The following is a 15517-nucleotide window of genomic DNA, read 5'->3' on the forward strand; positions in this document are numbered from 1 at the left end:
GGCGGTAAATCAAGACTGAGATTTTCTGTTCGGAAATGGAAGGCTGTATTGGGCCGAAACAGGTCTCCAGGCTTAACACTTTTATACCTCAGGGGATCTTAAAGGATGAGGCTTGCCGACGAAGACAAGATACACTGAAGGATCGACGAAAGAATATTAACGCGTAGTGTAATACTTCACAGCAAAGACTACCGCAGTTCGCTCAGCAGTTCGACGACATCGAAACTCTTCGTGCGATAACTGTGATCACACAGAACACCTCCAATGTCTCAGCAATGACTCTACAACGGTGATTACATTTACATATTGTTATTAATACAATGATAATAAAATAATGTGTTACTTTTACAGGATCTCCTCGCTCACCTCCCCCATTCCTTCTCAGCAGTCTTTCATTTTTAAGGTGATTAACGTGAACAAGATTAGGACTTGAGGAACTGAAAGTAGTAGGCTTTAGCAAGAAAACCGTAACTGAAGAAGAGAAATTTGTTAACAATCGAATATAAATTTAAACTTTAGCTACTCGTTTCTAGTAAGCGAAGGCGTGGTGAAAAGTAATGTCTCAGAATTCTTTATGTGAAAACTCTTGCCGCTTTTTAAATCAAACGAACGTTATTAACATTCTACATCTTTATTCTTAATTTACACATACACTAATGGCCATTAAAATTGCTACACCAGGAAGATGAAGTGCTACAGACGCGAAATTTAACCGACAGGAAGAAGATGCTGTGATATGTAAATGATTAGCTTTTCAGAGCATTCACACACGGTTGGCGCCGGTAGTGACACCTACAACGTGCTCACATGAGGAAAATTTCCAACCGATTTCTCATACATAAACAGCAGTTGACGGGCGTTGCCTGGTGAAACGTTGTTGTGATGCCTCGTGTAAGGAGGAGAAATGCGTACCATCACGTTTCCGACTTTCATAAAGGTCGGATTGTAGGCTATCGCGATTGCGGTTTATCGTATCGCTACATTGCTGCTCGCGTTGGTCGAGATCTAATGACTGTTACCAGAATATGGAATCGGTGGGTTCAGGAGGGTAATACGGAACTCCGTGCTGGATCAGAACGGCCTCGTATCACTAGCAGTCGAGATGACAGACTTCTTATCCGCATGGCTGTAACGGATTGTGCAGCCACGTCTCGATCCCTGAGTCAACAGATGGGGACGTTTTAAGACAACAACCATCTTCACGAACATTTCGACGACGTTTGCAGCAGCATGGACTATGCCTCCGGTTACCCTTGACGTTGCATCACAGACAGGAGTGCCTACGATGGTGTACTCAACGACGAACCTGGGTGCACGAATGGCAAAATGTCATTTTTTCGGATGAATCCAGGTTCTGTTTACAGCATCATGATGGTCGCATCCGTGTTTGGCGACATCGCGGTGAACGCACATTGGAAGCGTGTATTCGTCATCGCCATACTTGCGTATCACCCGGCGTGATGGTATGGGGTGCCATTGGTTACACGTCTCAGTCGCCTCTTTTTCGCATTGACGGCACTTTGAACAGTGGACGTTACATTTCAGATGTGTTGCGACCCGTGGCTCCACCCTTCATTCGATCCCTACGAAACCCTACATTTCTGCAGGATAATGCACGACCACATGTTGCAGGTCTTGTATGGGCCTTTCTGGATACAGAAAATGTTCGACTGCTGCCCTGGCCAGCACATTCTCCAGATCTCTCACCAATTGAAAACGTCTGGTCAATGGTAGCCGAGCAACTGGCTCGTCACAATACGCCAGTCACTACTTTTGATGAACTGTTATATCGTTCAAATGGTTGAAATGACTCTGAGCACTATGGGACTCAACATCTTAGGTCATAAGTCCCCTAGAACTTAGAACTACTTAAACCTAACTAACCTAAGGACATCACATACAACAATGCCCGTGTGGTATCGTGTTGAAGCTGCATGGGCAGCTGTACCTGTACACGCCATCCAAGCTATGTTTGACTCAATGCCCAGGCGTATCAAGGCCGTTATTATGGCCAGAGGTGGTTGTTCTGGGTACTGATTTCTCAGGATATATTTGCACCCAAATTGCGTGAAAATGTAGTCACATGTCTGTTCTAGTAAATATATATTTGTCCAATGAATACCCGTTTATCACCTGCATTTCTTCTTGGTGTAGCAATTTTAATGGCCAGTAGTACATTTGCAGCCTTATGCCGCTAGCGGGCTCCGAACTGTAGCGTGTACCATTGAGGTGTGTAACGGAACTATGTCGGTGAGTGAAAAACGGCGAGCTGTAATGGAGTTTCGAATTCAAAGAGTTCGTCCACACATGGAGCACCCTCTTCCTAAGCACGACAATGCCAGACCACACACGAGCGTTGCTACATCTGCAACAAACAGACGCCTTATGTTCAACGTTATCGACCATCCTTCATACTGTCCCCATTTGGCTCCCTTCGACTTCCGTCTGTTTCCAAAAACTAAAGAACACCTGCGAGGATTTCACTTTCACAGTGATGATGCGGTGCCTGCAGAGGCGAGGTTGTGGCTCCGTCAACAATGTCACACCTTCTACGGTGACGGTATCTCGTCGAGAGACGTGTGTTGGTCGCTGGGGTGACTATGTTCAGAAATCAATATGTAGACATGAGGAATAAAGATGTAGAATGTCAATAACGGTTGTTTTATTTAAAAAGCTTTAAGAGTACTCACATAAAATATTCGGAGGCATTACTTTTTAGTGTGTCCTCGTATTTGGAGTGCAGCCATGTGTAGAAATAAAACGTGGGCGATAAACAGTTGATGCAAGAAGGGTAAAGCATCTGCGGTGTGCCGGCCGCTGTGACCGAGTGCTTGAGTCCGGAACCGCGCAGCTGCTACGGTCGCAGGTTCCAATCCTGCCTCGGGCATGGATGTGTGTGATGTCCTTAGGTTAGTTAATGACTGATGACCTCAGATGATAAGTCCCGTAGTGCTTAGAGCCATTTAACCCATTTGAACCATCTGCGGTGGGTACTACGTGAGAATGCTGAAACTGGACAGATAGCGAGGAGATACTGAATCGAATTGGGGAAAAAAGAAATTTATAGCACAACTTGATGAAGAGAAGGGGTCCGTTAATAGGGCACATCCTGAGGCCTCAAGGAGTCTTCAGTTTGGTAAAGGAGACAAATGTACTGATGTGAGGTTGAAAATGAGGGGAAAAATTGTAGAGGGAGGCCGAAACTTAGCTACAGTAAGCAGTTCCAAATGGATGTAGGTCGCAGTAGTCACGTAGAGATGAAAAGACTCGCACAGGATAGTCCAGAGTGGAGAGCCGCATCAAACCAGTCTTCGGTCTGCAGACCACAGTAACAACAACGTGGCCTGAGCATTGACATTATTGGCCGATGTTCCTGATAATTCATTAGAGTGTTTATGACAATATTTAAGGTTCTGTCTGCCAGTATCAATTTCTTGTTTGGAGAACTTAGAATTATTATCACTTAGCAATTACTATAAAACACGTCTGTGAGGCTCACGGGCAGAAGACTGCTTCGGAAACTGCAGGAAACGAAACTGTACTTCAACGTCTGTTTCTTTGAGCCACTAGCTTACGTCACTCCCTTTTCAGCGATTTCCGCAAACCGCACAACTCGTACCTATCGGCAAATTAGCCTCGCTGCGCTGCGTCTATCGCTGCTTGTTATCTCTGTAAGTGCTGACATAGTCGTCAGCGCAGCCGTGGACTCCAATGCTGCAATCTTTGCCGGCGATCGCGGCAGGCACGCCTGATCGAAGCTATCATACGAGAACTGCCACTACAAGTGGCATTTCTCCGCCTGTTGGTGCCGATAAAACTCAGCTGAGAATTTTCGTGAGAAAACATGACGTAGTTTCCTACGTTATTAGTTCTCTGATATACACTCCTGGAAATGGAAAAAAGAACACATTGTCACCGGTGTGTCAGACCCACCATACTTGCTCCGGACACTGCGAGAGGGCTGTACAAGCAATGATCACACGCACGGCACAGCGGACACACCAGGAACCGCGGTGTAGGCCGTTGAATGGCGCTAGTTGCGCAGCATTTGTGCACCGCCGCCGTCAGTGTCAGCCAGTTTGCCGTGGCATACGGAGCTCCATCGCAGTCTTTAACACTGGTAGCATGCCGTGACAGCGTGGACGTGAACCGTATGTGCAGTTGACGGACTTTGAGCGAGGGCGTATAGTGGGCATGCGGGAGGCCGGGTGGACGTACCGCCGAATTGCTCAACACGTGGGGCGTGAGGTCTCCACAGTACATCGATGTTGTCGCCAGTGGTCGGCGGAAGGTGCACGTGCCCGTCGACCTGGGATCGGACCGCAGCGACGCACGGATGCACGCCAAGACCGTAGGATCCTACGCAGTGCCGTAGGGGACCGCACCGCCACTTCCCAGCAAATTAGGGACACTGTTGCTCCTGGGGTATCGGCGAGGACCATTCGCAACCGTCTCCATGAAGCTGGGCTACGGTCCCGCACACCGTTAGGCCGTCTTCCGCTCACGCCCCAACATCGTGCAGCCCGCCTCCAGTGGTGTCGCGACAGGCGTGAATGGAGGGACGAATGGAGACGTGTCGTCTTCAGCGATGAGAGTCGCTTCTGCCTTGGTGCCAATGATGGTCGTATGCGTGTTTGGCGCCGTGCAGGTGAGCGCCACAATCAGGACTGCATACGACCGAGGCACACAGGGCCAACACCCGGCATCATGGTGTGGGGAGCGATCTCCTACACTGGCCGTACACCACTGGTGATCGTCGAGGGGACACTGAATAGTGCACGGTACATCCAAACCGTCATCGAACCCATCGTTCTACCATTCCTAGACCGGCAAGGGAACTTGCTGTTCCAACAGGACAATGCACGTCCGCATGTATCCCGTGCCACCCAACGTGCTCTAGAAGGTGTAAGTCAACTTCCTTGGCCAGCAAGATCTCCGGATCTGTCCCCCATTGAGCCTGTTTGGGACTGGATGAAGCGTCGTCTCACGCGGTCTGCACGTCCAGCACGAACGCTGGTCCAACTGAGGCGCCAGGTGGAAATGGCATGGCAAGCCGTTCCACAGGACTACATCCAGCATCTCTACGATCGTCTCCATGGGAGAATAGCAGCCTGCATTGCTGCGAAAGGTGGATATACACTGTACTAGTGCCGACATTGTGCATGCTGTGTTGCCTGTGTCTATGTGCCTGTGGTTCTGTCAGTGTGATCATGTGATGTATCTGACCCCAGGAATGTGTCAATAAAGTTTCCCCTTCCTGGGACAATGAATTCACGGTGTTCTTATTTCAATTTCCAGGAGTGTATTTGCATTAATACCATGGAACACCTTCTTCATAACAGCAGAAAGACAGCTGAAGATTGTTCGGTTACGGGTTTCAATTTCCATCCATTTCCTTCTGCAATGTAACTGTTGCAAATTGTGAGGTGACATAAATCTTTGCTTTTTTTCTGTTTCCTATTGCAACGGAGAAGGAGAGGGCGGTGGTGTTAATAACAAGTGTTACTGTAGTTGTTCATTTGTTTAGAAGGCTGATTTTGCACTAACAGCTTCTCGGAATGGACACGATCCGTTTTAAAATTATTTTTCTTGTATCCAAGTATAGAAACTACCTGGAAATATCTGACATCACTTAAGATACAGTATTATTCACCTGGAAACACCAGATTAAAAACTTGTTGTGAACAGACTGTGAACGGAAATCTGGTTTTGACATGACTGTTTCAGAGCCACATTATGGTTTTACTTCTCAAACAGCTCACGTCATTGGAAAGCAAATAGAGAGAGATACCACTGTACACTATGAGCTGTATTTGTATTGTGTTTTCATAATCTTACGATAACTTGAAGTTACGTTTCTTATGAAAATACTGAAAAATTATACACGATGGACATTATAAGCAATTATAACGTCTGGCAATATGGATGCTGTTCTGCTATCTGCCGTGGGCTATTAGTGACGTAAGTTAATGAAGACAAATAAATATTTTTGTTTTACGTTATTCGAATGGAGATTAGTTACTAAGATTCAAATGTTAAAAGTAAGTCGTGTAGAATTATTTCAGAATGTTATCGCGCTCATTGATGATTTTGCTTTGGAAAATGTTTTGTGTCAAAGGTGTAACTGTTTAGCCTCGGTTGCTCTGATGAGTGCGCTTAGAATATAAGGCCTCGTGTTGTTGATGATGGTGAGAGAGAAGAGAAATGGTGAAACGTTTTGTTGGGACAGAGCGTATTCTCATTAAATAACATGATCGACATGGCATTATTTATGGACGTTTCGGAGAGGCTTGGTGAGAAAACTGAAGCTGTCTGATAATTTAGAACTTTACTCCACCAACTCTCCTGTTGTCGACGGCCAAATGCTGATGATGTAAAAAGCTTAGGACTCGAACCGTCGCCCTCGGAGTCGGTTACAGACACATCAAAGTGAGTTAACAACCATGGTTGCGGTGACTGGTTCAAACAGTGGTAAATCTCCGGTAAGCATTAAACATGGTTAAAGGAATGGCAACACTTTGGATACATTAGTATGTACCGATGTTAAGCATTTTTCGTAAACATTGTATGCCGAAGAAGCAAATAAATATTTCGAAGAGAGAGGAAAGTGCTTGCAGTAGAGTTGTCAGAGAAAGTATTTCTGATATATTTGTTACATTTCAGTTCCTCATTGATGATGACATAACTCACTGATCCAGGAAGGGAGAAGCAGGAATGTATCTAGCAATGTTGTGTACATCATATGTTAGGAGGAACAAGGTGAAGTTTGAGAAGACAATAGCAATGATAATTTTAGAGTGGGAGCTCTTTTTTCCAGTAGTTCAGCATATAACATCTTTGGCATACTTCTGTAACAGTGGAAGTGGTGTTCATCTCTTTGGGCGTATTACTGCGATTAATCAACTCAACCTCCTCTTACTTCCAGCACGTTCATGTGAGGAAGTGACGTTTAGATTCAACAAAAAGGAAGAATAGAAGAAAGGAAGATAAGGCTTTAACGTACCATCGACGGCGAGGTCATTAGATACGGAGCTCAAACTCCGGTTTGGGAAGGGGTTCGGACGTCTCCTTTCAAAGGAATAATTTGCCTTAAGCGAATTATGTAAGCCTATGAGTGTATAAGTGCCCCCCCCCCCCCCATGAACCATGGACCTTGCCGTTGGTGGGGAGGCTTGCGTGCCTCAGCGATACAGATAGCCGTACCGTAGGTACAACCACAACGGAGGGGTATCTGTTGAGAGGCCAGACAAACGTGTGGTTCCTGAAGAGGGGCAGCACCCTTTTCAGTAGTTGCAAGGGCAACAGTCTGGATGATTGACTGATCTGGCCTTGTAACAATAACCAAAACGGCCTTGCTGTGCTGGTACTGCGAACGGCTGAAAGCAAGGGGAAACTACGGCCGTGATTTTTCCCGAGGGCATGCAGCTTTACTGTATGATTAAATGATGATGGCGTCCTCTTGGGTAAAATATTCCGGAGGTAAAATAGTCCCCCATTCGGAACTTCGGGCGGGGACTACTCAAGAGGATGTCGTTATCAGGAGAAAGAAAACTGGCGTTCTACGCATCGGAGCGTGGAATGTCAGATCCCTTAATTGGGCAGGTAGGTTAGAAAATTTAAAAAGGGAAATGGATAGGTTAAAGTTAGATATAGTGGGAATTAGTGAAGTTCGGTGGCAGGAGGAACAAGACTTCTGGTCAGGTGACTACAGGGTTATAAACACAAAATCAAATAGGGGTAATGCAGGAGTAGGTTTAATAATGAATAGGAAAATAGGAATGCGGGTAAGCTACTACAAACAGCATAGTGAACGCATTATTGTGGCCAAGATAGATACGAAGCCCACGCCTACTACAGTAGTACAAGTTTATATGCCAACTAGCTCTGCAGATGACGAAGAAATTGAAGAAATGTATGATGACATAAAAGAAATTATTCAGATAGTGAAGGGAGACGAAAATTTAATAGTCATGGGTGACTGGAATTCGAGTGTAGGAAACGGGAGAGAAGGAAACGTAGTTGGTGAATATGGATTGGGGCTAAGAAATGAAAGAGGAAGCCGCCTGGTAGAATTTTGCACAGAGCACAGCTTAATCATAGCTAACACATGGTTTAAGAATCATGATAGAAGGTTGTATACATGGAAGAACACTGGAGATACTAAAAGGTATCAGATAGATTATGTAATGGTAAGACAGAGATTTAGGAACCAGGTTTTAAATTGTAAGACATTTCCAGGGGCAGATGTGGACTCTGACCACAATCTATTAGTTATGACCTGTAGATTAAAACTGAAGAAACTGCAAAAAGGTGGGAATTTAAGGAGATGGGACCTGGATAAACTGAAAGAACCAGAGGTTGTACAGAGTTTCAGGGAGAGCATAAGAGAACAATTGACAGGAATGGGGGAAAGAAATACAGTAGAAGAAGAATGGGTAGCTTTGAGGGATGAAGTAGTGAAGGCAGCAGAGGATCAAGTAGGTAAAAACACGAGGGCTAGTAGAAATCCTTGGGTAACAGAAGAAATATTGACTTTAATTGATGAAAGGAGAAAATATAATAATGCAGTAAATGAAGCAGGCAAAAAGGAATACAAACGTCTCAAAAATGAGACCGACAGGAAGTGCAAAATGGCTAAGCAGGGATGGCTAGAGGACAAATGTAAGGATGTAGAGGCTTATCTCACTAGGGGTAAGATAGATACTGCCTACAGGAAAATTAAAGAGACCTTTGGGGATAAGAGAACCACTTGTATGAACATCAAGAGCTCTGATGGAAACCCAGTTCTAAGCAAAGAAGGGAAAGCAGAAAGGTGGAAGGAGTATATAGAGGTTCTATACAAGGGCGATGTACTTGAGGACAATATTATGGAAATGGAAGAGGATGTAGATGAAGATGAAATGGGAGATAAGATACTGCGTGAAGAGTTTGACAGAGCACTGAAAGACCTGAGTCGAAACAAGGCCCCCGGAGTAGACAACATTCCATTGGAACTACTGACGGTCTTGGGAGAGCCAGTCCTGACAGAACTCTACCATCTGGTGAGCAAGATGTATGAAACAGGTGAAATACCCTCAGACTTCAAGAAGAATACAATAATTCCAATCCCAAAGAAAGCAGGTGTTGACAGATGTGAAAATTACCGAACAATCAGTTTACTAAGCCACAGCTGCAAAATACAAACACGAATTCTTTACAGACGAATGGAAAAACTAGTAGAAGCCGACCTCGGGGAAGATCAGTTTGGATTCCGTAGAAATACTGGAACACGTGAGGCAATACTGACCTTACAACTTATCTTAGAAGAAAGATTAAGGAAAGGCAAACCTACGTTTCTAGCATTTGTAGACTTAGAGAAAGCTTTTGACAATGTTGACTGGAATACTCTCTTTCAAATTCTGAAGGTGGCAGGGGTAAAATACAGGGAGCGAAAGGCTATTTACAATTTGTGCAGAAACCAGATGGCAGTTATAAGAGTCGAAGGGCATGAAAGGGAAGCAGTGCTTGGGAAGGGAGGAAGACAGGGTTGTAGCATCTCCACGATGTTATTCAATCTGTATATTGAGCAAGCAGTAAAGGAAACAAAAGAAAAATTCGTAGTAGGAATTAAAATCCATGGAGAAGAAATAAAAACTTTGAGGTTCGCCGATGACATTGTAATTCTGTCAGAGACAGCAAAGGACTTGGAAGAGCAGTTGAACGGAATGGATGGTGTCTTGAAGGGAGGATATAAGATGAACATCAACAAAAGCAAAACGAGGATAATGGAATGTAGTCGAATGAAGTCGGGTGATGTTGAGGGTATTAGATTAGGAAATGAGACACTTAAAGTAGTAAAGGAGTTTTGCTATTTGGGGAGCAAATTAACTGATGATGGTCGAAGTAGAGAGGATATAATATGTAGACCGGCAATGGCAAGGAAAGCGTTTCTGAAGAAGAGAAATTTGTTAACATCGAGTATAGATTTAAGCGTCAGGAAGTCATTTCTGAAAGTATTTGTATGGAGTGTAGCCATGTATGGAAGTGAAACATGGACGTTAAATAGTTTGGACAAGAAGAGAATAGAAGCTTTCGAAATGTGGTGCTACAGAAGAATGCTGAAGATTAGATGGGTAGATCACATAGCTAATGAGGAAGTATTGAATAGGATTGGGGAGAAGAGAAATTTGTGGCACAACTTGACCAGAAGAAGGGATCGGTTGGTAGGACATGTTCTGAGGCATCAAGGGATGACCAATTTAGTATTGGAGGGCAGGGTGGAGGGTAAAAATCGTAGAGGGAGACCAAGAGATGAATACACTAAGCAGATTCAGAAGGATGTAGGTTGCAGTAGGTACTGGGAGATGAAGAAGCTTGCACAGGATAGAGTAGCATGGAGAGCTGCATCAAACCAGTCTCAGGACTGAAGACCGCAACAACAACAACAACATGAGTGTATAGCCGGAAGGTGATCTGAATCACCGTCCTCCCGGCTGCAAGTCCAGTGTCTTACAACGGCCTCTTCTCATACGCGTTTAGATTAAAGATTCGAGGAAGCAGATTGTCGCTTGTAGACCAGCTTTCATGAAATTTTAGGTTTAGTTTCGTATATCACATTCCCAACAGTGCTGTAATTAAAAACGGCTTTGTATGCCTGGTCTTGCAACCAAATGTAACTCTAGAATTGCGATGGAAGCTGAATCCACCGACGGTCTGTCTTCATCGTCCCTGTAAGTAGCTCTCTCGAAGAAACGTGGCTATTTTACTGACAGACTGATTATCAATGATGAAGGTAATGTGACATTACAATCTCGAATTATGATAGTTCATTTCTGACCCATATCTAAGCGAACTGAACTACACAGCCATACGATGTACCATCATAAAGTTCGCAGACAGTTTATGTTGTGAATTGTATGGCAGCACTGGAAGGTTGGCAGTGGCGATTATGTTTTTCCTCCCCATGAAGTCCCCCATTATCAGTTTCCTAAAGCCTCTAGGACCCAAAATAGTTAATATTTATTGTGGGTTTTGTTAACAGAGTATTGTTTACAGTTACCTTTAGATTGGAGTACAAATTAACAGCTGTCACCTTTTTTTCATTTTGAAATAGTGTTTTACAGTGTGTTACAAACGTGCAACATTGGGATTCGAGGTACCGGTGTTGGCACGTGTAAGATAAATGTACAATCAAATTTCTGCGTCCTCAATAGGTTTATTATATAAGCACATTCAGCAACGTAATAATAAAGTTATTTGCATACATTAATTTTAATAGTCGAATCTTCTGAAGCAGTTTGTGTGTTAATTGAAGAACTGAAAAACTTTTCATTTTTTACACTGAACAAAAGTATTCTGTTTCTTGCGAATTTTGCATCTTTCTCTTGTCTCATTCCACTGGCGAAAGTGGACAATGTTGTCTGTTTGGCACTGAAACATTAGAGTTACTGTAATTGCAGATTTACTGAATTTTTTGGAAAGATCTCCAATGCTTAGACATCCCTCTTGAATTTTCCTTGACAAGTAGACATCAGCACACTTGCAAGATTAGCTTGAAACTATCTGAGAGAAACGGTTTTCAGACAGGGCCTTGCGGTGTTATGTACATTTTAGCTAGCTTTCGACAACAGCTGTTGTTAATTGTGTGCCAGAAGACATACAAATATCATCTTCTTGATTTCATAGGATACTTGTATAGTGATGTCAACATATCTTGAAAACCTACTGCTGCCGTATTACAAATGTGCGTTTGAAGAGTGGTTGGTCTTGAGACAAAAATATCCTCTTTCTGAGTCCTATCCCATCTTTTTGAATCAGCGTCCGGCCATCCAGATTTGGTTTTCCATGATTTCCCTAAATCGCTTCAGGCAAATGTCGGGATGGTTCCTTTGAAAGGGAACGGCCGATTTCTTACCCTACCCTTGAAACAATCCGAGCTCGTGCTACGTCTCTGATGACCTCGGTGTCGACCGGACGGCAAACCCAGTCTTCCTTCCTTCTTCCTTCCCATCTTTTTGTTACGTCCTTTGGCTCTCAACCTCTCACCCAAGATAACAATGTGACGCATTTGTTACCATATCATTTCACAATGATGAAACTGTTCGAAATATCCTGCTCTTGCAACTGCTTTCCGTTAGGAAGACTAAATTTCTCGACTCTTCCAGCTCTTAGTGTTCCATTATAATAAATACACATCAGTGTGTTCGGTGAGAGGGATGGGTGTTCTCTGTAATAAAAAAAAAAACTGAGTGAAGGGATCAACGACGAACTTCAATGGGTGTCTTGTGATGTCCGCCACGACCAAAGGCAACGAAAAAACGAAAAGTGTAGCATCTTTGATTAATAATCAAAACGTTCTCGGTTCCGGGTTCGAACTCGGCCAGCGCTTAAATTTTGAATAAATATCATCAGTATCGGGGGCCGAAGACTTCCAGCATAAGAAACCACCCTCATTCAGCCAACGGCTTTTCCAAATAGGGCAGAGGAGCGAACAGAGGTTGATGGCTCTTGATGCTGGGGTGTAAAACTTCCCCTAAAGCCGGAAGCATCAGCAACGATCAACGGCGTGAGGATGCAGAAGTCAATGGAAATCATTGCATAAAAGACACATAATGTTTATCCACGGCCTGTAGTTGAAAAAGTGTCATGATGAACTCTCAACTGGCAAAAGTTTCCGGAATAGTCCCCCATTTTCATCTTTGAGAGGAAACTGACAAGGGGAAGGTGACCGTGAGAAAAAGACTGAATAACCAATGAAAGGAAGCAGATCGTTCGAAGAGAGAGAAGTGGTTGGAACACGAAGTGGAAAGCGCTGAGATATTTAGTGAGTCATGGAACGTATACCGGAAAGACAGATTGGAGGCCATAGGGGGGGGGGGGGGGCGTGTTCATTGCAACTAAAAAAAATATTGCCTCTATTGAGGTCGAAGTTGAATGTACAGTGAAGTTATCTGCTCGCGTATAACGGGTCTAGGTGAAACCAAGTTAATTTTTGGATGTTCTACCAGCTGCCCGATTCCTCTTTGACAGTTCTAAAGACGAAAAAAAAGTCTCCGGTGAATAACGCCTAATATCCAGATCATGCAATACTAGTTGGAGCAACTTTAACCTACCGAGTATATGGCATGCCTGTCAGACACTCATGCGAAATACTTTGAACTAGTTTCTGAAAACTGTCTTGAGCAGCTAGCTCGGCAGTTCACACGCAATGGAAATATCTTAGACCTTGTAGCTATAAATAGGCCGAACCTTATTGACAATGTCAGTGTAGAAACTGCGATTAGCGATCAAAGACAGTTAATAAATCAGGCAAGAAGGCTAGGAGAGTGTTTCTGATAGAACAGATAAGCAGTTGTTAGCATCTCACTTAGACAGTGAATTGACATTACTTAGTCCCAATAAGATGGATGTAGAGGAATTATGGGCAACGTTTACGCAGATCGTAAATCGTGGTCTGCAGAATTATGTGCCTAGCAAGTGGATAAAGGCTTGGAAAGATCCAGCATGGTTTAACAACGAAATTCGGAAGATGGTGAGGAAGGAAAGGCTGATGCACTCTCGGTTCCAAAGAGAACACACAAATGATGACAAGCGTAGATTAGTAGCGATTCCTGCATTTGTCGAAAGATCTACACGCTAAGCATACATCAACAACCACCGTCACACCTTCACAAAAAGATGTGGCAGAGAACCCGACAAAATTTTGGTCCTATGTAAAATCGCTCAGCGGGTCTAAGGCTTGAAACCAAAGCCGAAGTTTTAAATTTCACGTTCAAGAAATCGTTCACACAGGAGAATCATGCTAACGAACCGTCATTTGACCATCGTACAGACTCCCGTAGGGACGACCTAGTAATAAGCATCACTGGCGTAGAGAAACAACCGAAAGATTTAAAAGTAAATGAATCACCAGGTCCGGATGGAATCCCAATTCGGTTTTACAGGGAATACTTTACGGCATTGGTCCCATACCTAGCCTGCATTTATCGTGAATCTCTCACCAAGCACAAAATCCCAAATGACTGGAAAAAAGCGCAAGTGACTCCTGCATATAAGAAGAGTAAACGAACGGACATGCAAAATTACAGACCAATGTCCCTAACTGCGGTTTGCTGCGGAATCTTTGAATATATTCATTGTTCGAATATATTAAACTTTCTTGAGACTGAGACATATCCACGAATCAATATGGTTTTAAAAAGCATCGCTGGTGTGAAACTTAGTTTGGCCTTTTCTCACATGTTAGACTGCGAACTATGGATGAAGGGAAACAGGCAGAGTCCATTTTTCTAGATTACTGGAAAGCATTTGACACGGTGCCCCAATGCAGCCTGTTAACGAAGGTGCGAGCATATGGAATAAGTTCCCAGATATGTGAGTGGCTCGCTAGCTTGTTCCCTATATAAACAAATGATTTAGCGGACAGGGTGGGCAGGAATCTGTGGTTGTTTGCTGATGATGCTATGGTGTACGATAAGGTGTCGAAGTTGAGTGACTTTAGGAAGATACAACACGACTTGGACAAAACCTCCAGTTGGTGTGATGAATGGCAGCTAGCCCTAAATGTAGAAAAAGGTAAGTGAATTCGGTTGAGTAGGAAGAAGAAACCTCTAATGTTCGCATACAGTATTACTAGTGTCCTGCTTGACACAGTCAAGCCTTTTAAATATTTGAGCGTAACGCTGCAGAGCGATATGAAATGGAACGAGCATGTGAGAACTGTGGTAGGGAAGACGAATGGTCGACTTCCGTTTATTGGGAGAATTTTAGGAACATGTGGTTCACCTGTAAAGGAGATCTCATACAGGACGCTGGTGCGACCTATTGTTGACTACTGCTCGAGTGTTTAAGATCCGTACGAAGTCGGATTGAAGGAACGCATCGAAGCAATTCAGAGGCGGGCTGCTACATTTGTTACCTGTACTTTACTAGTAAAAGCCGACCTCGGGGAAGATCAGTTTGGATTCCGTAGAAATAATGGAACACGTGAGGCAATACTGACCCTACGACTTATCTTAGAAGCTAGACTAAGGAAAGGCAAACCTACATTCCTAGCATTTGTAGACTTAGAGAAAGCTTTTGACAATGTTGACTGGAATACTCTCTTTCAAATTCTGAAGGTGGCAGGGGTAAAATAAAGGGAGCGAAAGGCTATTTACAATTTGTACAGAAACCAGGTGGCAATTATAATAGTCGAAGGACATGAAAAGGAAGCAGTGGTTGGCAAGGGAGTGAGACAGGGTTGCCGCCTCTCCCCGATGTTATTCAATCTGTATATTGAGCGAGCAGTGAAGGAAACAAAAGAAAAATTCGGAGTAGGTATTAAAATCCATGCAGACGAAATAAAAACTTTGAGGTTTGCCGATGACATTGTAATTCTGTCAGAGACAGGAAAGGACTTGGAAGAGCACTTCAACGGAATGGACAGTGTCTTGAAAGGAGGATATAAGATGAACATCAACAAAAGTAAAACGAGTATGATGGAATGTAGTCGAATGAAGTTGGGTGATGCTGAGGGAATTAGATTAGGAAATGAGAC

Source organism: Schistocerca cancellata, chromosome 2, assembly GCF_023864275.1.
Source record: "Schistocerca cancellata isolate TAMUIC-IGC-003103 chromosome 2, iqSchCanc2.1, whole genome shotgun sequence".
Taxonomy (NCBI): Eukaryota; Metazoa; Arthropoda; class Insecta; order Orthoptera; family Acrididae; genus Schistocerca; species Schistocerca cancellata.